The sequence below is a fragment of the Pinus tabuliformis genome, chromosome Q (genome assembly GCF_031772625.1).
Source record: "Pinus tabuliformis cultivar Carrire ecotype Pingquan chromosome Q, CPIR1, whole genome shotgun sequence".
NCBI classification, from domain to species: Eukaryota; Viridiplantae; Streptophyta; class Pinopsida; order Pinales; family Pinaceae; genus Pinus; species Pinus tabuliformis.
Genome location: NC_142296.1, coordinates 1,121,122,626 through 1,121,149,638, shown reverse-complemented (window position 1 = coordinate 1,121,149,638; position 27,013 = coordinate 1,121,122,626). Strand labels below are relative to the sequence as shown.

At 33.2% G+C, this 27,013-nt stretch overlaps 1 pseudogene; it reads left to right on the top strand.

Moving 5' to 3' along the window:
• The window catches only part of LOC149223459 (putative galacturonosyltransferase-like 5 pseudogene), a 70,997-nt pseudogene extending 45,805 nt beyond the window's left edge, over positions 1–25,192 (top strand).
• Positions 25,193–27,013: the final 1,821 nt, after the last annotated feature.

The following is a 27,013-nucleotide window of genomic DNA, read 5'->3' as shown; positions in this document are numbered from 1 at the left end:
GTCATAAATACTAGTTATCTTGACTATATAAACTCTTAATGTGTAAGAATAATAAAGAAAGTTAAAAAAAAATCCCCTATCTCTACAGGTCTTTTCTAAAATTTCACCATTCTATGGCTGATTCTTCACTTCAGTCTAATTTTAGCCTGTTATCTCCTCATATCTCTTTACTGGAACACGTTTCTTATACATTGTAAATAATCCCAATTAACAACTAAAAGTTTTGATCGCACCATACTCGGAGAGTAAGCAAATCAATGCAATTTTTTTATGAACTGAAGCAACGTGGAGTGCAAATGAATTACTGACCTGCATACAAGTTTCCCATCTCTACAAAACATCCGTCAATCAAAATCATTAGAAATATTTATGAGCAATTGGTATAGTCTTAAATTCTTGATTGTAGTGTGCGCTGAATTAACCTACTGGGAAATTAATTTGTGTATGCTCACAAGGAATATGCATACCATGCAATAAATATGTAATTGGGAAGTCGTGTATAATTAAAAAATAGGTATGCTGTGGAGTCATGCAGATATAGATAAAAGTTTAATGTATCCTTAAATGTATGTTATGAAATTGTCTTTCACCAGTGTTTGGAGCTAAAATTTTGTCTACTACATAGTATTTACTGTGTAAAATAGAGACGTGAAAGAACTCTGTAAAACCGTAGCCTCCAAATTTATTTCCTTGCATGCTTCATTTTAGGATTTAATTTTTATTTGTTGTGCGGAATATTTTGTTTTTGTCTGCACGTATCTATGTGTTTTTTAAAAAGTTACTAAGAAAACCTCAAAATGAGTAATCTCGTAAAAAATAATTCTAAAAAATATGCAAAAGGAACATAAAAAGTAAAAGTATATATTCTTATTTGTTGTGCGGAATATTTTGTTCTGCACTTAAATATGTGTTTTTTAAAAAGTTACTAGGAAACCTCAAAATGAGTAATCTAGTACAAAAAATTTGAAAAAAGAATATGTACATATATATATGTGGTGTAAATTTTCAACGATCTTTTAAAAGTATAGTGAAAACTAAATTTTAAACCTGAAAAACTATTTTAGAAATGAAAAGTGTTGGATCTTGAAACAATTTTTTTGATAAATTTTCAACATTTTTTTAGCAATGATATTAATGATAAAATATCATAATTACGAAAAGTCTTAAATTTTCAACCATGACATTAATAAAATAACATATCTTTAGAAAGCCTTAAAATTCATACAATTTTCAGACATGGCGTTCAAGACATAATACTTATAACCATTTTCGACCTTAACATTAAAGATAAAATATCATGCCTAAATTTTCAACCATGGAATTAAAAACAAATATCACGACTACAAAAATCTTAAGTTTTCAATATATTTCAGTGATGGCATTATGGAAAAATTATATGACTAAAAGGAGCTTTAAAAATGAATGCATAAATGAAAAAAAAAAGAAAAAGAAAAAGAAAAACTTTAAAAACAAACGCGTGAATGAGAGAGTCTTATATAGAGAGTCTTCTTTCTTAAATGCTAAAAGTATAACTATTTTAAAATCTTAGCATAAGACAATTTGACACATAACAACTAAAATTTAAAAACCAATCATCAAATTGACAGGCAGTGTAAGCGAACTCGACCCATTTCAATGAAATCTTAAAAACCAACCATAAAATTGACACACTATGGGGGACTTGATCCATTATCACAAAAAATTTTAAAATCAACTATCAAATTGACACATAATGGGGCCAAACTACTAGTCGATGATTGACACAAAGCCTATATAAATAAATATATAAATCAATAAAAATGAAAAATACAAAAAATTGAGAATAATTAAAACTAAAAAAACAGAAACAGAAGAAACAAAACGTTCAAAAATAATAAATAATAAATATATTATAACCAAAAAGAGAGACCTTTAAAATATATATATATATATATATATATATATATATATATATATATCACACAAAAAAAAAAATCAAACATAAAATGGTTTGAAAAGCAAAACTGAGTCATACAAAAAGATATATATATATATATATATATATATATATATATATATATATATGAAAAAAAACATTATTTAAGAAAATGATTTGATTTTCCATATTATGTTGACTTAACCACAGTAATGATTCAAAACACAACAAAATATTACTGATGTAATAATTGTTGAAATATTTCTCAACAATTCAAAAATTTAACACTAAAAGAAACAAATTAGATAATTAAAAAATAAACAAATTAAAAAAAAATGATTTAAATCCTAATAAATCTTATGTTAGAATCAAATATTAAAATAAATTTAACCCTAAAAAATATATGGAAAAAAATTAAAAACATTAAAAAAGGTAAAACATATTTATTTTTTTATTATATATATATATATATATATATATATATATATATATATATAATTTTAAAAAATGATTTGACTTTGACTGAACCAAACTAATGATTCAAAACACAAAAAAATATTACTGATGTAATAATTGTTGAAATATTTTTCAATAATTAGAAAATTTAACACTAAAACAAGTAAATTAGATAATTAAAAAAACAAAAAAATTATTTAAATCATAATAAATTTGATGTTAGAACCAAATAATAATAAAAAATATTAAAATAAATTTATTTAAAAAAAAAAAGTTAAAAACATTATAAAAAATAGTAAAAAAAATTTAAAAGATTCCTTAAATAATAAATTTATATATATAAACAGATAAATTTTTTAATGTTATTATTATTATTATTTTTAATGTTTTATTTTTTAAAATTTTTGATGTTTTTTTTAAGAAATTTCAACCCCACTTCGGTTATCAGTTTTCCTTATCACTCCATGCATTTAGTTTTAAATCCAAGCATGATAAAAATTCTAAAATCTGAAAGTGATAATATTTTTCTGAAAACACAAATTTAGAGATTTCACAACTGTTGAAATTGTAGAAATAAAACACAGCAAAATTATGACAGCCACACACAGAAAATAACACAGTGATTTTTTGTCAATGTGACCCTAGAAAAACCCCCTACAACTCTTGGGGAAAACCAATTTGAGAGCTCTTCTTTATTTCTGAAAATGATTTTACAAAGAAACTGAAATGCATAGTAAAAATTCTAGCAACCACAAATTACAACTTATCTTGATTTTCGTGCTTGAAGTCCACCTTGAAAATCGTGGCAATCAGAAAATAGCCAAAACGTAAATTTTTATATCAATAAAACAACATTTAATGTTGTACGACCAACCTCGAAAAATGTGCCCAAAACTTATTGTCCCTCTTCCTCGATTTCTGTGCCTTTCCCTGCCGTACGGTTTTTCTTTAGGATGTGTGTCAATAAATGTTGTTGCCCAAATTTGTTGAAATGTCTTCTTGCTACTCTCTTTCACTTCCTCACTGCTCAGAAATTCTCTCCTTGCTCTCTCTTCTCTTTCTTTCAAATGCTTATGAAATAATGAATTGATCTTTTCCTTCACTCTTCTCCTTTTATTCTCTAAATTACCTTTTGAGTTACCCTAAGATCTAACGACTAAGATTCATTTAGATCTAGGGATGAAAATAAATGTGCATTTAATTCTCACTTTCTATTTTTTAACTCACCCACTTAAATAAAGACCCACTTAGCCTTTTATTTCCATAGTCACTTTTTCACTTTCTAATTCTTCATTCACTTTAATAAAGTCACCTTTAAATTAGAATGTAACTTTACCACTTATAAAGTCACTTTTAAATTAAAATGTAACTTTACCACTTATAAAGTCACTTTTAAATTAGAATGTAGCTTTACCACTTATAAAGTCAATTTTAAATTAAATTGACTTTACCACTTATAAATTCAATTTAGGAGAAAAGCAAAAATAAATTTGGACACTTTTCCCTAAGCCAAAGATCAAAGCCTTAGGGAACCACTTGTCCTCTGGTACCCAAATTTTAACATTTTTTTAACCGAGGAAATTGTTCCTCACCACTCTCATCTTGTCTTTGAAGTATACATGCTTACCCCATGGTAAGGCTTTGGTGAAAATGTCTGCTACCTGCTCATTTGTATAAATGCACTCAAGCTTGACAGGTCCCTTTTGGACATAATCTCTAATGAAGTGATACTTGATCTCAATATGTTTTGCCCTGTCATGAAAAACTGGATTCTCCGTGAGTTTTATGCAACTCTGATTATCACAGTAAATTACTGAAGGTATCAATGCTTGACCAAATAGACCATAAAACATCTTGCGAAGCCATATGGCCTCACAACTAGCAAAACTAGCAACCATATGCTCTGCCTCAACTGAGCTCAATGCAACTGACTGTTGTTTTCCGCTGATCCACGACACAATTGCCAAACCCAACCCAAAACAACACCCAAAAGTACTCTTCCTATCAGAAGCACAACCTGCCCAATCTGAATCTGTGTACCCTACTAGTCTCAGTCCATCACCCTGTCTATAATCTAGACCAAAATCCATAGTCCCCTACAAGTAACGAAGAATGTGTTTTGCAGCTACCCAGTGCACTCTCCTAGGCTTACACATGAACTGAATCATAGTGTTAACTGGAAAACATATATCTGGTAGAGTGTTGACCAAATACATCAACAACCAATCAACTATCTGTATAGAGTGGGATCCACCAACTTGGAATCAGAAGTGTGAAGCTTCTTCCAGTTAGTGATCATAGGTGTAGACATGAGTTTGCAGTCCTCCATGTGAAATCTGCTAAGAATATCCACAATGTACTTCCCTTGTCCCAGGAAGAAATTCTCCTCCTCTTGCCACACCTCCATTCCCAGAAAATAATGCATCAAGCCGATATCCTTCATCTCAAACTCTAAAGCAAGATCTCTCTTGCAGCCCTCAATGAGTTTCTCTACATTAGTGATGATCAAGTCATCAACATATAACAGCAGAATGAGAGCCTCCTCACCCACCAAAATGAAGTATACGTTCGGATCAGCCTCACTCTTTGTGAAACCCAACTGCTGCAAGTATGTATCAATCCTCGAGTACCAAGCTCTAGGACATTGCTTCAAGCCATAGAGTGCCTTTTTCAATCTGTATAGATGGGATTCCTTCCCATGCACCTCAAAGCCCTACGACTACTCAATATAAAACTCCCCTTGAATGAAGCCATTGATAAGTGCAGTCTTCACATCCATCTATTGGATCCGCCAACCCATCTCTATTGCATTCAATATAATGGAGCGAATAGACACATACTGAGCTACGAGAGTGAAGGTCTCCTCATAGTAAACTCCCTATACCTATGAAAACCCTCTCACCATAAATAGGGCCTTGAACATCTCGACGCTGCCATCTGCAGCATGCTTTATCTTGTAGAGCCATATGGAATTAACAACTGATTTACCTTCAAGCCTTGGCACTACCTCCCAAACATTGTTCTTCATAATAGAAAAATACTCCTCCATCATGTCCTCTCTCTAGACCTGTTGGCTGGCTGCCTCCTCATAACTAGAAGGATCGGAGTCAACAATGCTTGTTACCAATGCCATGTAACTACAGAACTGCTTAGGTGGTTTGCTCTCTCTAACCTGTGTCTTTCGCCCAGCAACTAATGTGGCCTCGCGCAAGGTATCTTGAAGCCACTTGGGCTTCCTCTTCCCTGAGCATACTTCTCCCATCGGAGTGAAAGAATCCTCATCATCATTAGAAGCCTGAACTCCTGAAGACCTGTCAACTGACCTCATGCCTGAACTTGCGCCTGTAGATGCTGAAGTACTATGCAAATTGTCCATTAGTGGACTACCCTGTGAATTCGTCTGCAGACTGCCCTGCATGCTTCCCAAAGAACCACCCACCTGACTCTGAGAGCCACTACTCACTGATGGACCTAACATTGTAATCGATGTACCTCCTGATCCCTAACCACTTGATCCGTGTGACTCATAGAAAATTTTAGGGGCAAATGTTCGCCCTTTGGCGAAATTAAGGGGTTTTAAATTTTTAGTGGACGAATATTTTGTATCATAGTACATTTGTTACAAATCACCTCAAATAGTCCACCTTATTTTAAGGGAGAGGGTAAAAAAGGTAAATTTAGCCCTTGAAATTAGGAGTTACAACCTTCCATTCGCCCATTTTCGAGAATACATTTTATTTAAGTGAATCCTATGGGCCAAAGGCCCAAATACCATATTTATAAAAGAGGTATGTTAAATTAATAAAAATATAAATAAATGAGAGGTATGGTAAATAAATAAAACAATTTTTATATTTACTCCATAAGTCACCTTATATACATGCAAGGGTGTAAAAAAATAAAAATATAAGTAAAGTGGAGGTATGGTAAATAAATAAAACGTTTTTTTATACTTACTCAAAAGGTATGGTAAATAAATAAAGATATAAATAAATTAGATGCATGGTAAATAAATAAAACCTCTTTTTATATTTAGTCCATAACCCTCGTTCTATTTATGAAGGCTCAAGAAAGAGGTTTTATTTAAGTGAATCCTATGGGCCAAATACCATATTTGTAAAAGAGGTATGGTAAATTAATAAAGATATAAATAAACGAGAGGTATGGTAAACAAATAAAACTTTTTTTTTTTTTATATTTACTCCATAAGTCACCTTATATTTACGAACACTCAAAAAATGCGTTATATTTAGGTGAAACCTATGGGCAAAATACTATGGGACAAATACCATGGACTAGATTGTTATTAATTCCATGCAAAAAAACATTATTAACCCTAATATTAGTATTAATAAAAATAAAAATGGCACATGGTATTGACCCATGGTATTCACCAAAATGGCACATGGTATTGACCCATGGTATTCAACTGGAATGTAGCCTATTTAAATGGGGGAATTAAACCAGCATAGATCCATCTTTACTCTGGATCTACTCGTGATATGCAAACTAGCATAGAGTGAAAAAATATTTGATCCGATCAAGAGTAAAAATGGATGTTGTAATTTAATGTATGTTAAACATTTTAGCTTGGTTAAAATAAAAAATAAAATAAAAATCAACTATTAATTTTATTAATTTTTATAAATTACTAATAGTAATTTTTAAGCTCCAGGTTTATGATAACCCATGGTATTGACCCATGGTAATACCATGGTATTCATGTGAGCATAGACTATTTAAAGGGAAAAATTCTATCATCTTAGATCCATCTTAATTTTGGGTCTACCAAGTGCTGAGAGGGATAAATAGATTTCATCGCCCCAAGAGTGGTAGATGTGGAGCTAAGATGGATATAGGTTGGTTTTTATGATAATGAAGGTATTAAATAGACTTAGGAAATTATATTGTAAAAACATCTTAAGGTGAATGGTTAAAGCATAGACATAAGACAAGTATATTTGTATACTTCTGTTTTAAACTGAAACAAATCCAGGGCTAAAAGGAATGGATTGATTGCACTAGTCATCATTCTATAACTTTCCAACATATGCTGAAGTAAACAGATTGTAATTTGGGTAATTTTTCTAATTGAAAACAGGAACATACTTGTGTATTGGCAGGGTGGTTACGAGGTCCCTAGAAGTGATGAATTTTAATTTTTCTTGGTTTTATATATAGTATTAGGTTTTTTCTCATGCTTTCTATGAATGGCACGGGTGAATTTTATCCTACACCCACTAGGTTATCGATATGTAATTTTAGTAATTTTGATTTCAAAAGATATTTTAAAGAAATGCAATGATTTCATTTGTGTATTCAATAAACACAAGAATTTATAATTGAGTAAAATATTTGCCATGCCTGGTCAGAGATTCGCCAAAAAATTATATATACATATCATATTATTGATAAAATCGCCTTCCATTTTTCCTATATACCATGGAGATTCACCCATTTATTATACATGTAAATTTAGGGGGGGTTCGTAAAATTTTCCCTGTTGTGACTGACTCAGTTGCTCCTCAGGGTCTGGTGACTTTAGATGCTTGAACTCCCATGACCTCCTGAAATCTCTCTCCTCCTCGAGCTTCACATCCCACTTGAAAACCACTTTCCTCTGCGCAAGAATATAAATCCGATAAGCTTTTGAGGTCTCGCTATAACCCATAAAGATGCCCTTGTCTGTAGTGGGCTCTAGCTTGGTCCTGTTCTCCTTGGGGACATATGAATATGTAAGGCACCCAAAGATACGAAAGTGCCCAACATCAGGCTTCTTCCTAGAAAAAGCCTCCTCTAGAGTCACATTCCCGAAGGGGTGATGTGGACTCCTATTCTGCAATTACACAACATTGTTGCAAGCCTCTGCCCACAAAAATAAAGGTAACCCCTGATCATGAAGCATTGCTTTGGAAACCCCTGCAATGGATCTGTTCTTCCTCTCTGTAACCCCATTCTGCTGGGGGTAGTAAGGAACTGTGAACTCCCTCCTAATGCCTGCCTCGGCACAAAAATCAACAAACTCACCAAGGGTATACTGCCCTCCATTGTCTGATCTGAGGACCTTCATCTTCCTACTTGTCTGGGTCTCCATAAGAGATTTGAACTCTTGAAATCGCTTGAAGACCTCACTCTTGGTTTTCAAGAAATAAATCAAGGTCTTCCTGGAGTGGTCATCAATTAATAAAACATAGTACTCATAGCCACTCAAGGATACATGAGACGTTCAACCACTCACATCAGTATGAATCAAGTCAAGGATACCGATCGCTCTAATATCACTGCTGGGAAAAGTGGATCTAGCAAACTTCCCCATATCACATCCTCTACATACATCAAGGTGATTAGAACTGAAATCTGGTACATCAATGGTGATCTCCTGCAATGTACCTAAGGCCCCATGATACATGTGCCCCATCTTGCGGTGCCAAATCTCACACAACTTTGAACTGCTAGATCTGTTGTCGGTCCTGTCTCGAGTGCTACTACTCAAGGCCATCAGGGGCTGGAATGAGAACTTGTACACCTTCGCATGGCGCACACCAATTTCTATAGCTAAAGAATCCGACGTTCCCCTAGGATATATAAGCACCTGCCCTCTCCTGAACAACACATCATACCCTCTATCCTCAAGTGTTGAGACTAATATCAGGTTCTTCTTCATTCCAGGCACATATAGAAAATCTGACACTTTCAAGGGAGGTTTGGGTCCCCTATCAAATGTCAATGCCCCCACACCGACTGCTCTAACAATGCTGTCATCACTAAGTACTACCTCCATATCAGTATCACTCTCTGAAAGCTCTGAGAAGTACTCTCTCACTCCTGTCATGTGGCAGGAAGCGCCGCTGTCAACATACCAAATGCTAGAAGATTCTCTGCTAGTAGCGGAGAATGCACACTCCCTCCGAACCTGTATGTTAGGTGATCCTATACTAGTGGTCTCACAAGGTATGAACCCAAACTCCCAATCAAATCTCTCTGAGAAGCTCTCTATCTCTGCAGAAGTTTCCATGGTTCATCTTTCCCTTTTTTGTTCTTCTTCTCCAGACACACAACAGAATAGTGTCCCAACTTTTGACAATTCCAACATTTGACTTTGGAATAGTCCTTCTCCTTGTTCTGATGTTTTTCTTTACCTCTGCTTTTGCCTCCATTGTTGGAAGCTTGCTTCTTTGCTCCGCGCTTCTTACCTCTTGCTAACAATGCCACATTGTCATCCTCCACCACCTGTTTGGTTGCCCCAAGATGGTTCTTTCTGATCTCATTCTGAATGCAATCATCCCACAACCTCTCCCAATCGGGAAGGTTTTCCCATGCAACAATGCCATCCATAAAATTCTCCCAAGTCTTGGGAAGACCATTCAAAGAAATTCTCATAAACTCAGTGGGTGAAATGATCTCACCTACAAGTGCCAACTCATCTCTCACTGAAGTGATCTTTGTGAGGTATGTTGTAGCACTGTCAGTCTTAGCCATTTTAATGGCCTTTAGTTTCTCCTTTAGGACCATTTTTCTATTGTCATTTGAGCTTTGGTAAAGACTGGTCAAGGCTGTCCACATCTCATATGCATAAGTCATTCCTCTTACATGAGGAATGACATGGTCTTTGATTCCTTCCAGAATCAATCCTTTTGCCTTAGCATTCTTTTTGTTAAACTTTGCTAACTATACAGGGTTAGCAGATACTACTACTGGGTTCTGTGTGGTATTTACCATAATGCCCTAGACTTCTGCTTCCTCAAAAATGCTCTGGATTCTCTCCTTCCATGCACTCTAGTTGTTCTGCCTATCCAACCCATCTTCAACTCTCAAACCCAAAGACATGTTTCACTGTCCTACAAAACTGAAATTTTCAAATTTGTGGTAAAGGTTTCTGTTTTCTGTGTAAAAAAGTAATTTTCACTTTGATGTCCCAAACTGCACTTTTCAGCCAACCAAGCTACAATACCATGAAGAAATATCAACCCCCACTCTGGTTATCGGTTTTCCTTATCACTCCATGCATTTAGTTTTAAATCCAAGCATGATAAAAATTCTAAAATCTGAAAATGATAATATTTTTCTGTAAACACAAATTTAGAGATTTCACAACTGCTGAAATTGTAGAAATAAAACACAGCAAAATTATGACAACCACACACAGAAAATAACATAGTGATTTTTTGTCAATGTGACCTTGGAAAACCCCACTACAACTCTTGGGGAAAACCAATTTGAGAGCTCTTATTTATTTCTGAAATGATTCTACAGAGAAACTGAAATACACAGTAAAAATCCAGCAACCACAAATTACAACTTAACTCGATTTCTGTGCTTGAACTCCACCTCGAAAATTGTGCCAATCAGCAAACAACCAAAACATAAATTTTTATAGTAAATAAACAACATTTAATGTTGTGCAACCAACCTTGAAAAATGTGCACAAATTTTTCTGTCCCTCTTCCTCGATTTTTGTGCCTTTCCCTACTGTATGATTTTTCCTTGGGATGCATGCCAATAAACGCTGCTGCCCAGATTTGCCGAAATGTTTTCTTGTTGCTCTCCTTCAATTCCTCACTGCTCAGAAATTCTCTCCTTGCTCTCTTCTCTTTCTCTCAAATGCTCATGAAAGAATGAATTGATCTTTTCCTCTTCTCTTCTCCTTTTATTCTCTAAATGACCCTTTGGGTTGCCCTAAGATCTAATGGCTGAAATTCATTTAGATCTAGAGATGAGAATAAATGTGCATTTAATTCTCACTTTTTATTTTTTAACTCACCCACTTAGCTTTTCATTTCGATAGTCACTTCTTCACTTTCTAATTCTTCATTCACTTTAATAAAGTCACCTTTAAATTAGAATGTAACTTTACCACTTGTAAAATCACTTTTAAATTAGAAAGTCTCTTTTAAATTAGAATGCAACTTTACCACTTATAAAGTCACTTTCAAATTAAATTTACTTTATCACTTATAAAGTCACTTTAGGAGAAAAGTAAAAAATAAATTTGGACACTTTTCCCTAGGCCAAAGATCAAAGCCTTAGGGAGCCACTTGTCTTATGGTACCCAAATTTTAACATTTTTTTTTTAATTTTAATTTTTAATATGTTTTTCTTTTTAATTTTTTTAATGTCCATATTCTTTTTAATTTATGTGTTTTTTTTATTTTTATTGTATTTTTAGAATTTTACTTTATATGTTTTTTATTTTTATATGTAATGTATTTTTTTAATGTCATTTTTAAATGGTATGATTTAATTTTTTAACTTTGTGAATCAATTTAAAAAAAAAACGATTTCCAATGTCATTATTTTTTGTATATAAAATTCATAAAATTTGTTAGTTAACATATATTTTTTAGCGAAAATGTCTTGAAATACGTGTTTCTTTTTTAATTATATTTGTATACAAAATGTGTATTTTTTATCAAGAGTTTCAAATAATATTTTTTAGTGACAATTATTTTATGTGTATTGAAGTGATAATTAATGATATATAAATATCTTAACTTCAAAACATTAATTCTATTATTTTTATAAGCTTTGAAAAAAATAAAAAAATTGTAAAGAAAAACATAAAATACAAGTTTGGAAAAACTTTTAAAAATAAACATTTTAGGATGAAAAACACAAATAGGAATAAAACAATTTGAAAAATGGTTAAATAACCAACACTTAAACAACATTTGTACATACTTAGGACATAAGAAAATTTAAAGTGTTAAAAATATGCCCCCAAAAAAATTTAATGGTACTTTCAAAATCCACATGAAAATCACGAACATTTAAAAACATTATCCATACTTAATATCAAAAAAATTAAAGTGTAAAAAATAACCCCCCCAAAAAAGGGGTTGATGCTGTATCAACACTTTTCAAAATTGACATGAAAATCATTAATATTCAAAAAAAATGTCCATATTTAACACATAAGAAAATTTAAAGTTTCAAAAGTATGCTAAAAAAAAGGTATATTCGAAATCAACATATTTCAAAATCGGATGATTTTTTTTTAACTCTAAAAAAGTGAGAACTTGATACAATTCTCGATTGGTTGTTAACTGTGTTTTTACCATTGTAAAGATTATCAGAGAAAATTGTTACAACTGTACAAAGAGCCAAAGGTCTGTTAGAATTACAAAGATAAAGTTTTTATTAGTGCCTAATGGCAACTTCAAGCACAAACATGCCAAGTCCACAAATTCTTCAATTTAATGGCGAGAACTATTTTTATTGGGCAGTCACAAAGAAGACATTGTTTTGTTCTCAAGATATATGGGATTTTGTAGAGAATGGATTCCAAGAACTAGTTGATGCAACAACATACAATGCATTGACACAAGTAGAGATATATTTTCTAAGAGACAACAAGAAGAAGGACTCCAAAGTCCTCTTCTACATATTCCAAGCAGTGTCCGAGAGTATTTTTCCTTGGATTACAGCAACAACAAAGTCAAAGCAAACATGAAACATTCTGTAGACAACATATCAATGCATGGATAAGGTGAAGACAACAAAGTTTCAAATGATGAGAAGAGATTTTGAAACAATATGTATGAAGGAGTCTAAGAGAATAGACTCATTTTTTCCACAAGTTATTGGAGTGGTAACTAAAATTAGATCTCATGGTGGGTCACTTGAAGAAAGGAGAGTGGTTGAAAATATTTTAAGTTCACTAGCAAGGTTTGATTCTGTTGTTGTGATCATAGATCAAACAAATGTCATCTCAAAATTTTCAGTGGATGAGCAGAACAACAAACTCTTCATTGGAACATGATTTCAAGACACAAGTCTGAGTTGGCCAAGGTAGAGGTAGATGAAGATCAAATTCTAGAGGAAGAAGTCCACATAGAGGTGGAATAAGTAGCTCTTCAACCTCAAGTGGAAGAGGCAACACTCAAAATCCAAGTCAAAATTCATGCCAAAACCAAGCACAATGTAAAAGGTATGAAAAGTCTCAAATCCAATGTCATTATTGCAAGAAGTATGGGAATTATGCAAGTGAATGTAGAAAGAAACAATACAATCTTAGTCAACCTAATGAATGTTTTACAAAGGAAAATGAAAATCAAGACCATATGTTTTTAGCTTGCAATGTAGCACAAAGGAAGCAAAATAATATATGGATTTTAGACTGAGGTTGTAGCAATCACATGACAGGGAACATATAAATGTTTTCTAGTTTGGATGAAAGTGTAAAATCAGAAGTCACATTAGGGAGTGATAATAATGTGTCAGTCATGGGTAAAGGAAAAGTTAATATTCTAACCAAGAAGGGGGAGAGAGTATATTTCAAATGTGTACTTTGTTCTAGATTTAAAGCATAATTTGATAAGTATTCGACAACTTATTCAAAAGGGGTATAAGGTCATTTTAAAAAATGGAGAATACACAATCTTGGATAAATTTCCAAGTAAACAACTAATTACAAAAGTTCAAATGACATGTAATAAAATGTTTCCCCCTAAGGATAAAACCAAATTTAAAGGTAGAGGGTGTTGAAGCACAACTCTCAATGAACCCACAAGAACATGGAGGAAAAATTGCAGCAATCACACAAATAACGTTTCATGCATAGATCAAAGATTAAAGTTGGAAATAGCATCTAAGAATTAGGCATCTCAACTTTGGAGGTATAAACTTACTACAAAGGAAATGCATGGTAAATGTTTTGTTACTTATATAAAAAACATACATCTTATGTGAAGGATTCATTTTGGGAAAACAACCTAGAGAATCATTTCTAGCATGAAAGTCAATAAGGGAACAAGCACCTTTGGACATTGTCCATTCAAATTTTTAAGGACCAACGCATACATCATCAATTCGAGTAATTAATTATATCTTAACATTCATAAATGACTATACAAGAAAGACATGGGTCTATTTTTTAAGACATAAAGATGAAGTGTTTGAGCACTTTCATCAATTCAAGGCTCTTGTTGAAAATCAATGTGAATACCACATCAAAGCTTTTAAGACTGATAGAGGTGGTGAATAAATCTCAAATGAATTCCTATGTTTTTGCAGGGAGCATGGAATTCACAAACAATTTACAATAAGCTACACACCTCAACAAAAATCTGTTGTTGAAAGGAAAAATAAAAAAATTATGAAAATGGTAAGGAGTATGTTAAAGGCAAAGCATTTTTCCAAATGAATATTGGGTTGAAGCTATAGAAATATATTTCCAGCCAAAAGTGTAAGGAACATGATTCCTGAAGAATCATGGAGTGGAAGAAAACGTAGTGTTATATTCATATGAGAGTGTTGGGATGTGTGCCTTCTGCACATGTCCTATATGAATTAGCAAATAAGTTGGAAAACAAAGAGGCGAAATGCATATTTGTTGGTTACAATGATGAATCCAAGGAATATAAACCCTACAATCCAATAACAAAAAATGTCATAATTAGTAGAGATGTAAAATTCATAGAAGAGGAACCATAAGATGGAAGTTTTGAGAAAAAAATTTAATGTAGCAGCAAGTCTACCACAAGAAGATAAATAGGAATTGGCAACAATAGGTAGTTCTACAATGGTGACTGCTCCTACGCCTAATTCAAGCTCAACACAGTATCCCTCAAGTGACACCTTCAACAAGAAAAATAACAATCTCACACATTCAAGAAAATACTCCTCCAAATGCACAACAAAGATCAACAACACCACATTCTCCAATTTCAACTTCAAGTGACACATCAAATCCAACTTTGGTGAGCTTGAAGAGACATAAATTTAGAAATTTGAGAGATATTTATGAGAAAAATGAAGGTGAAAGTTGTGCATGTCTAAATTCCCTTTTTGCTTTATTTTCTCATGTAAATGATCCAATTAATTTTGAATATGTAATTAATGGGGTAAAATGGGTAGCAACAATGGATGAAGAAATAAAGACAATAGAAAAGAATGATACATGGAGTTAGTGAGTCTTACACAAGGAAAATAAGTTATAGGTGTAAAGGGGTGTTTAAGACCAAAATCAATGTAGAAGGAAGGATATAAAGACAAAAAGCGCGACTGGTTGTTAGGGGGTACAAACAACAACTTGGAAGAGATTATATTGAAACATTTGCACCAGTGGCAAGAATGGAAATAGTGAGAAAAATTTTAACAATAACAACACAGGTGGAAGGTATATCAAGTAGACACAAAACCAAATTTTTTGATTGGAGTATTGAAAGAGGAATTGTGTGTGGAGCAACCACTTGGTTATGAGGTTCAAGGGCAAGAAGGCAAAGCGTATAGACTAAATAAAGCTTTGTTTGGATGGAAGCAAGCACCACACATATGTTATGGAAAAATAGACTCATATTTGTTGAACAATGGCTTTAGCAAAAGTGATGGTGAGTCTACAATATACATCAAAGAAAGTGATGGTAAGATTCTAATTGTGGTTCTATATGTAGATGATCTAATCTCCGCAAGGAGTGATGATCTTCTTATTGTTAATTTTAAAGAAGTCTGAAAAATGAGCTTGAAATGACATATTTGGGATTGTTAAGGTATTTTCTAGGCATAGAACTGAAGCAAATGGAAAATGTCATTTTTATTTCTCAAACAAAGTATGCAATAAACATATTGAAGAGGTTCAAAATGTAAAACAACGGGTCTGCACTAACTCCAACAACCATGGGTTTGAAATTGAGCAAAGAAGATTATAGCAACAATATAAATCCAACATTATGTAAAGGTAGGGTTGGTAGTTTGAAATATTTTACTGAAACTAGGCCTAATATAATGTGTGTATTGAGTTTGGTCTCAAGATTCATGGGGACACCAAATGAGACACATTGGTTAGCAGCTAAAATAACTTTAAGGTATATTAGTAGAACCAAGAAATATGAGATTCAACAAATGATTTTAGGCTAGTTGGATATATTGACAATGATTGGGAAGGACGTGTAGATGATAGAAATAACACATTAGGTTATGTTTTTCATTTAAGTTTAAGAATTATTTCATGGGCTTCCAAGGAACAACCGATAGTTTCTGTTTCCACAATTGAAGTTGGATATATCACAGAATATGGACAACCTGTCAAGCAATTTGGATGAGAAGAATATTGAAATATTTATGGCATGAACAAGAAGAAACAACAAAAATTTAATTATGCAATTGCACTATCCAAAAATTCATTTTTTCACAAAAGAAGCAAACATATTAACACAAGGTATCATTTCATCCAAGTTTAGATCAACAGTGGATACATTGTTGGAGCATTGCAGGTCGCAAGAGTAGTTTGCAAACATTTTCACTAAACCATTGACGAAGGAAATTTTTGTTCATCTAAAATTGTTTGGATATTGTGAATATCAGCAATTGTGATTAAAGAGGAGTGTTGGAAATAATCCCAACTACAAAATTAAAAAAATTTATCGCACCATACATAGAAAGTAGGAAAAAATCAAAACTGTATATTTTTTTTCTTATAGTATGAAAGAATGTGAGTGTAAATGATTTTCTAACCCACGTACAAGTTTCTCATCTCTACAAAACATCTTTCAATCGAAATCACTCTAAATATCTGCACGCAATTGGTACAGTCTTAAATACCTGAGTGTTGAATTAACATACTAGGAAATTAGTATATATATGCTCACAAATAATATGTATATTGTCCAATAAATCATACATTATTAAAAAATACGCAATTAGTATAGTCTTAAATACCTGATTGTTGAATTAACATACTAGGAAATCAATTTATATATGCTCACAAATAATAGGCAGATTGTCCAAGAAATCATACATTATTAAAAAATAGGTTTGTTGTGGTATCTTGTAGATATAAATAAAAGGTCACTGTATGCTTAAATATATGGTATGAAGCTATGTTTTTAACTTGTGTTTGGAGCTAAAATCTGTTTATTCTCGCCTAACTCTATATAATCCAAATATATTTCTTGGAACACTTCATTTTGGAATTTAACTTTTATTTATTGTGAGCAATGCTTGTTTTTGTAACTCTGTATTTTTAATATTTACTGCGTTATATCCTTTGCCTTTACCTCATTTCGTTCAGACCCCCTCTTTGAAAATCATATAAATTTTTCTTAGTATCTTTATCCAATGTTTTGTTTGACCTGCATTTTCCATTGAGTTTTAAAATAATTTTCTTAGCTATGACTTGTGAATGTATTTAGCTTTTTTTAAATGCAAAGTTGAATTTTACTTCTAATTTAATATATGTGTTAATATTATTTTATTTTATTTATATATTTGTTATAATAATAAAAAAGTTAGGCGAGAATAAACGATTTTTAGTTTCATATAGATATGATAGATACATTATCCGGATGTACTTTTTATTCAAATTTTGAATAGGTAAAAATGGAATCTTTTATGCGTTGGTATTTTTTTTATTAAGTGGTTCGTGGAAAGTTTGAAGCTAAATGATAAAAGGATATATTATATTATTTAGAAAATGATAACTTCAAGTGATTTGTGGAAAATCTTAGCTTAAATAATAGAAAACTACTTTTTTTAATTTAATATTATCTTAAGTTTATACATGATTTCCTTAATGAATTCTGAAAGAAAGATGATTAAGTTACGTGATAACAATATCAATTATAAGAAAAAATCAAATCAAATTATATATATTTTTAAATAGATAACTTATATTAAATCATAAGTAAACCGATTTTTAATTTATAATAATATAATCTTAATTTTGTAAAGTTGTGAAATAAAATGTGACCAAGGAATTTATATACGTGTGGCTTTTTTGGATGGTTTATACAAATTAAGTATTATAAAATACATTAGGTATTAGGTATTAATTGTTGGTTAAGGAACGATTAATCCAATCACTTTAATCTTTTCATATGGAAGAATTTACTGTATTTAAAATTGTAAATGACATTCGATTAAATGGAAGATTCCACTTATTTGAGAGAAGTCATACATTTGAGTTCTCCCTTTGTCATGTTTATGTTTTTAAAAGAAAATTGATCTTTATACTCTTCAAAAAAAAATTGAACCAGCAACCCAATATGATGCTTTTGAGGTAGATTTTAGTTTTTGAGATGCATTGATGACTTTGATTGTTGTGAAAAGGATTTTTTTAACATGAAAACCCATCTATCACATATGTTGGATGCATCTCTTCATAATTGGATGTTGATAGGAGCTCTAATGAGATTGTAGGTGCTTCTTGCGCCTCACTAATCCAAGTAATTTCTTCTTTGTTTCAGGTCGGATCGCAAGCGCTTCTTATGCCTCACTAGTCCAACAAGCAATTTCTTCTTTGCTTTCAAGTGGTACAAACTTCTGTGGAGATAAAGGAGTGACATAAGGAGGCTTTCTAATTAAACAACATCAAATGAATGTATAGGGCCTGGCTCATTCAACCCTTTTAATGCATAACCCAAAGAACATAACTTCAACATGCATTAATGCTTCTCCAAGAATATGCACTAAAAAATACTACAATAAATATTAGCTAAAATAGCCATAACATTTTCTTGCACAAGGTAAATTCTCCTTTGACGCCGCTAAAATTGCACCAATGAAGACAGAATCCCATTAGAAAACACTAAAGATTGGTGTTGTCTAGCAAGGCATTTAGTTATTTTCTTCAAAAAAATCTAGTAAGAGTGTTTGTTTTTTATGGTGGAAATGGATTCAACATTATTAAAAACCCTTGGCCACCCAAAATATTAAAACTTGATTGCTATAACCCAGATTTCCAAACTCGATCTGATCAAAATCGTCCTTAGAATTTCTATTTCTTTTGAAACAAAAATAATATCGCGTCGAATATCTTTTTGCACTGTGTAACTTGCAAGAAAAACTTGTAGTGTACCAATTGTGTTAGCACAAACAAATAAGCCATTTTTAGAACCCAAAATCTTAAGAAGGGATTTTAACAGTTCCAATGTCATTCATTATCATACTAGGTGTTAGCTAGGAGACGAGACACATTGTCATGAGAAACTAAACTACCAAAAAAGAAAAGTTTGACATTGATTTCCACTCCACCAACATCAAACAATATTTTTTTTATAAGAAGAAAAAAACTTTATTTCCATTAAATAAAAAGAGAATACACTATCAAAGATCTATCTTAGTGTAAACATCGTATACCCTATGTACCATGAAGAGATACATTAAGTGATATGAAGTTTCTATACAAAACCCCTCCTATCTATCAACCAATATTGAACTTCTATATCTATATGTGCAATCTATCTGTCTATATCCCATACAAATAAGTTCTATCAAAAGTTCCACAAAACATTGTTTGTCGCCACCATTTTTGTGTCACTATTCATCTCCAAAATGTAAGAAACATTGAACCCTAGGACAAATTAATGCTACTGGCATTTACCAAGGAATCCTGGACAAATATTGCAAATAAGAACTTCCATAGATCCTTAGATATACATCTCTTTGATAAAATATCGGCAACTTAGTTTTGTTCCCTGTAGATATGCCCAAAATAAATATTATGGAAAGTCCTCACCAAGTTCCTAATGCATCGCATCTAGTTATATAGGATAGGAGGATTGAACTGCGCAATATCCTTGACCCAATCAATGATCACTTAGTGTCACCATGAACATGAAATACCTCCATACCCAACCATTTGAAATAGATGAGAACTCCCCATAATGCAATAATTGTTTCCATGTTGTTTGTGCCATATCCAACCTCCCACCAAAAGTGATAATACCTGCCCGATTCCAAAACAATGAAAGTAGCACACTTATATTTCCTCTATAAACAAGCTCCATCAAGAAACCCTACAAGGAGATTCTTCCATATGTCCTTGTATCTGGTCGCCATCTTATGCACATTCCTCTTCATCAGCCCAATTTATACATAATATGCGACAACTTTTATCACAATATTCTTGACATCAACCAATTTCTAATAAAAAAAAATGGAATTCCTTCTATTCCAAATGGTCCAAATAATTGCAGCAAGCCTATAACAAAACCACACAAATTTCTTAAAGACCTAGCGAGAAGGTTGTCAATTAACTTGTCTCGTTAATAACTGCATATGGTTGGTCTAGAGATAGGACGCATAATCCTTGGTAACACATATACTACTCCCAACTTGGTCTATTAGATCATTTTGAGATACAATGCAGATGAAATTTTCAATTGGTTTATGTGTTTCTGTTAGTCCAACCCCCATAATCCAAACATAGTAGGTATGTAAGCAACCTCCGAGCAATACTTTTGATCCTGAGCTCAACATTTTTATAGTGTCCAAAAATTTAAGAATCAAAATTTGTCATAAAGTTTGGAAATTTTAGCTAATCTAATATGGAAAACCATTTTTGAGAAAAGGAAATTGATAAATATGTTTTTTTGAAAGAGTATGGAAAATTAGCCCACCTATAAATATTAGCCCCTAAAATTTTCCCTACATTGAACATCTTAAGTTGAATTCAAATTAACAGTAGCGATTATAATTCCAAATTTGAAGCTAGATTAAGAATCACCATTATTATTCACATTTGATAAGTGCCACAAGTGAAGGAATTGGTCGTAAATGAGAATAAATTTTCGTATCACATCCTCCTTTGCGAGGCTTAATATTTTGAATGGCGAACTCCTTTTCATGAATTGTAGTCAAGTTCATGTATGGTTTTGAAATAGATTTCACACCATTGGCCCATACCTTATCATGAACTTACATCCCTCGTTGGTCCTTTCAAGTCTCTACCGAATAAATAATAAATGAGTTCACAACCATGATCTAAATGAAAAATTGTTCATGACCATGATCTAAATGAATTGTTAGTATGTCACATAAATGAAAATGTGTTAATAATTATAATATGATATAATGTAATAAAAAAAAATTAGTTTAGTAAATTTTATGGCTAAATTAAGGATGTTGGTTTTCCTAATGAAGTAACTATGTTCACTTCATTTGATCAATGAAGCATGAGATGAAGCAGATGTAATCTTTTCATTGATTTATTCTTATGTTGATGTTATTTATAGTCCATGAAAACCAACAAGTGGGACGAAGCCATGGTAAGTAGAAGCCAAGGAAGTTGAACTTTAACCAAGAAACATTTCAGTTGATTCACATGTCGAGATTGTGGTGTCATCAAAGTAAGGGCCAAGGTGAAGTGGTTGAGTTTTATTCCCGTGCACAGAAGAGGGAGGTCACAAAGGTTTTGGGTACATATTTCCACATAAGAGCGAGCCGCAAATTTACAGTCCCACACTTGTCCAATGAAATCAAAGCCAAACCATGTGAGGAGGGTCTATTCGTACATGGAAACATCACTACATTATAGCCATGTAGAGGGAGCCAACTCGTGGTAATAGAGGAACACACAAACATGTGCTAGGAAAGGGGAGTAACAAAGAAGTCATAGTCTGGAGGTGGAGTAATTGAGCATGTTCTTAAAGCTGCTAAAGTTAGAGTAGTTCACTAGAGGTTGAGACCAATGCAAGGTGAAAAATTATGATATAACTATGTATCTGGAGTCAATATGCGTAGAAAAAAGTGTGGCTGTCATGGGAAGAGTTTACTATGGTAGTTAGTCCGTAGAATATAGATGACTAGGGTATGTAATGAATCTACTAGTGAAGGCCTAGAAGTAAAGCCGAAAGTTTGAATGACCAGTTACATAGGTAAACCCTGACATTTACCTAGTATTTTTTCTTTCAATAATATTTTAAATTTATTTAAAAAGTTGAGTTGGATATATATATATATATATATATATATATATATATATATATATATATATATATATATTTCTTTTTTATTGAAAGATCTAAAAGAATTGAGTTCAATGAAGATCATGTGATTTGTGAGAAACAAAATGAGAAATAGGGTACAACAATGGTTGCATAAGGTGTTAAACGGAAGGGGGGAAACCTACAACTATGAATTATGAAGAGTGGGAACACCTAGATGCCAAGGCCCTCATCATAATTCGGTTATTTTTTGTAGCCGATGTTATGTTTAACATTATTAATGAAGTAAGAACATGAAGCTTATGGAGAAATATGGAAAGCCTTTACATGATGATGTCCTTGATGAATCAAATCTACTTGAAGAGGTAGTTATACAGTCTAAAAATGAAAGAATGTCGAAAAATTATAGATCATTTGAATGTGTGTAATACTCTTATTTGTGAGTTTAGTGATAAAAACTGACTTTATTAGCTAAATGGCTCTCCAGATGAGATACCCGGAGAGTGCCTGAGCACTACTCATAATACACACACATTATTCAATCAAGAGAACAAACTAGTACATATAGGATTTCTCACAGTCAGGGTGGTTTCAACCACTCCCTTGATAAGGGGTTCTAAGACCTAAGATAGAGTCTCAATCCTATCATCATCGCAACGGTAATATAAGTTTAGCTTTCTCCATTAATTCCAACAATCATGCTTAATGGAGAAAGGGTACTCAACAATAATATATGCCTGCTGGTCTGAGTCTCAGCTAGGCTTACAATTAAAACATGAAACAACTTGGTAACATAGGTTTTCATTTTTATCTTCTTGCAGCAGAGCCCATACTTGTTCATCTTGAGTCGAGGCTTCATATTCACTTTCATTTCCATGAGGTAGTGATGTATATTCACCTCATGTCTTCCCCAGTGATGGAAAGATTTAATTCTTATTCTTTCCCTTCTCAAGATTGTGACAGGTTGGTTAGGAGAATTTTCCCTCTCATTATGTCTGGTGTCAACCTTCTGAAAGTTAGCTATGATGTATTCATCATTCGTTGATGTAACGTCACACATAGAATATTAATGAGATCATCATAATTTAAATTTAAATTCTGTTGAGCTTTGTCTTCTTCTCCCACATCTTTGCAATCAGCTTCATGTGGCTCGTCCAATTGATCTTCAACACTTTGTTCCTCTTCACACCCTTCTGAAAGATCAACTCGTGAATCTTGCACAACAGACTATGCCTCTTGATTCTCGTGGTCATCAACAAACCACATTTTTCTAAAATTTCTTATGACTTGAACATACTACCCATGCTAATTCCAAATGCCAACATGAGAAAATCGTCATCATCAGAATCAAAAATATCTGAAAATATAGACATGTTTTTAAAGTCCAACTTATCTTGCTTCGAGATTTCTTTCCAACTCCACATAGTCCTCGAGCTCCAACAACCCCATTACCACACAGGTGGGAAACTTCTCCCTTTGGCAGCTCTTCAACTGTAGAACCTTGTACACTATGGCTTATGTGCCACGTAGGTCTTAGTGCCCTCGACTCTAGCAATGAGCCACTAAATGACCTCTCACAAGCTAGAAACACTATTAGTATCTATTTTTGATGTATGTCAATAACACATATTTCTGAAGATGGGTTCAAATTAGAAAAAATTGGCATTTTCTGTGACATATAATAATTTAGAAGAAAATTTTCCAAATTGTTCTTTTTTTCAGATCTCCACAACCTGCACCTTCTAGGTTACTTAAAAGAACAAAATTTCCAGAATAAATATGCTAGCAGACAAAAATACGGGATAGAATATGAAAATCTAGATTATGAAGGAAAATACATGTTGTTTGTGTCTCAGATGATGCGTGCACCATACTACAGCAACAATCAATCTTCTCACATCAGTTTATTTAGAATCTTCAAGCTTGAGAGGTCACGCAAATTTACCACATGTTGGTTGGCTCCATGTGTGGCTCAATGCTCACTTCTCACAATAGAGAGATCTTAAAAAAAACTTCAGAATCATTGCCCTAGCTTGAACCATTGACTGTACATGCCATTGTCACTAAACAAAATGGAGTATAGCCGAAATATTAACTGATTGAACGAGAAATGGGAAACTTCTCCCTCCCCGTTGCTTCACGTCAGGCTCCTAAGTGTTCAAACACAGCTCGATGCCCTTGTCCAGAGAAGCGATCTCAACCACTCTACACACACTCCAGATAGACCACACTCCACACCCGTGGCTATTCTCCACTTCCTCGCTGACTTTGTTGGCAGCCTCCTTAGCAAATGATCTCTTAAGCGATTGCAAATTATCATCGAACGATCTCAAGAAAATGTAGGAAGGACTGATACCTTACATTTACAACGTTATTGTTTGATACAAGAATCGACAAATGCACAGGTGGCTATATTGGTCGCAAACGCCATGTAAGAAACCACCCGCGTGCATGAATCGAACATCGACGGTGGTCAATGGCTCTAGCACAAGTGGTGAGTGAGACTTAAAGAGGCTAGAATTGTCAACCAGTATGTCGATCTCGTGGCTTTTGGTGGACCTGCTAAAGAGGAGATCCAAAACAAGACACCGCCCAAATCAACCAAAGCTGCTCCCATAGTTGATAAACATTCCTGGATTGGTATGTCAATGTCACCGTTGTCGAGAACACCGAGAGAGGTTGGAAAGAACTTATTAAAGCCCGTTCGGCTCTCTCAGAAATAATTGCAGGCTGAACATTTGTCTCCCGTGATCAATCAAAGGAGCTGCAATTCGATCTGAGCAGGGATTCAATTTGAAATTCCAGCGGCCTCCTACACGCCTCACGCAGCACAGTGAATAAGCTCACCACATGTCATCATCTTGAACAAACCAAGGTTTATTCTTTCAATGCAGATCTCATTAAAGGCTTGATTTCCACTTCTGTTAGACAGACTCTGGAACAACCTCTAAATTATGCTCGCAACTACTTGGCGGGCATGCTGGAGCCTTGTGTGGAAAGAGTCATTTATCTCAACTCCAATCTCGTTGTGGTAGACGATGTGTCGAAGCTGTGGAACATCAGTCTGGGGGCTCGAACTATGGGCGCTCCAGAATATTGCCACGCCAATTTTACCAAGTATTTCTTGGCTGCATTCTGGTCAGACGAAGAACTTTCCTAAACAAACCAAGGTCGGCGCGATTTAGCACCTGCTACTCGCGAAGGTCTTCGCGTCAGTACACCAGTTAGCTGCAACGAACCTTAAAATGAAAATGCGTGGAGTATTTATACTGGATCGACGTAATTGGCTCTCCTAACCACTCAACGATTTCACATTAGTCCTTTCAAGTCAGTGTATAGGTCCCTCCGTCCTGTAGCTCTGATACTATGATAAAAATCAATATTCTATTAACGAAATGGCTCTCCAAGTGAGATACTTGGAGAGTGCCTGAGCACTACACACAATACACACACATTATTCAATCAGGAGAACAACCTAGTACATATAGGCTTTCTCACAATTAGGGTGGTTTCAACCACTCCCTAGATAACAGGATCTGAGACCTAAAATAGAGTCTCAATCCTATCATCATCACAACAGTAACCTAATTTTATCTTTCTCCATTAATTCCAACATTTAGTGTTATGGATGTTAAACTTGATGGAAAAGATAAGCTAATTACATCGTTGTGTTCATTATCTAGATTATGGTATCATTTTGAAAATTCTATTAGTTTTAGTACAACTGAGACTTTTGAATTTGATTCCATTGTTAGAGTGTTATTATCTAAGGATGTGCCAAAGAAATCAAGTATTAAAGCCTCCACACCAAAAAAAATGGCGGAAACAGGTTGATCCAAATAAAGAGAAGAAAACTCAATTGGTACATCGAGATCAAAGTTGAAAGGAAAGAAGAGAAAGCTTAGATGGTAATACTATAACAAGATAGGGCATCCTAAGAAAGATCGTTTGAAGAAACAATAATCCAAGGAAGACTCCAAAAAGGAGGAAAATTTGGTTGAATTAGGTTTAGGTATGATTGACTAAGTATTGTGTATTAGTAGGTGTAACTTTTAACCCTATACAGATAATACCTAGAGAAATTTTTTTAAATTAATAGAAAAGATATTATGGCAATCACAAAAAATATACATAAAACCAGGAAAACTAGATTGATTTTGCATTACATCCCTTTACAATGTTACAATCCATTATATACATGTTATATCATTCAAAAACCTAGAATTCATTAACCATGGATTAGAATATAACATAGTTCCTTTAAACAGGTCTTCAAAACCATGGGCAAAACCACCATGCGCCTAAAAATCACTAACATTGAAAACCTCTTGTCATAAAATGCCAAAAACAGATCGAAAAAACTACCCAAAATTTTGGGGCTACTTCCCCCTTGTGACCCCCTTGTTGACCTTAAAACATACATATCACTCAAGGTGTTAGTCATGCAAAGTATATAACACATCCCCAACAGTAATGTCCCTCAAAACTATGAAGAATGGTTGTTAGATTTTGGTGTTTCTCATCATATGTATCCACACAGAAATTTAAATTTCTTTATATGAGACTATTGGTGGTGGAATTTTTCTTATGGGAAATAACATTTCTTGTAATACCATTGGAGTTAGAAATGTCAAAATTAAAATTTTTGATGGCATTATAAGTATGTTAACAGTTGTTATACATGTGGTTGAAATGAAAAATAATTTAATTTCTTCAAGTGCTTTAGATTTTGGAGGTCATAATTTTATAGGTCAATATGGAGCATTGACAGTGTCCAAGGGCACTTTAGTGGTTATGAAGACTACAAAAATAAAAAATAAAGCTTTATAAGATGGATGGAAGTACTCAATGTAATGAAGCAATAGTGGTATCTGAGGAGGTGATCAAATCCACTTATTTATGGCATCAAGACTTAGTCATATGGGAAAGAAAGGACTATAGGTACTGATAAATCACAAATTACCTTTGAAATTAAAATATG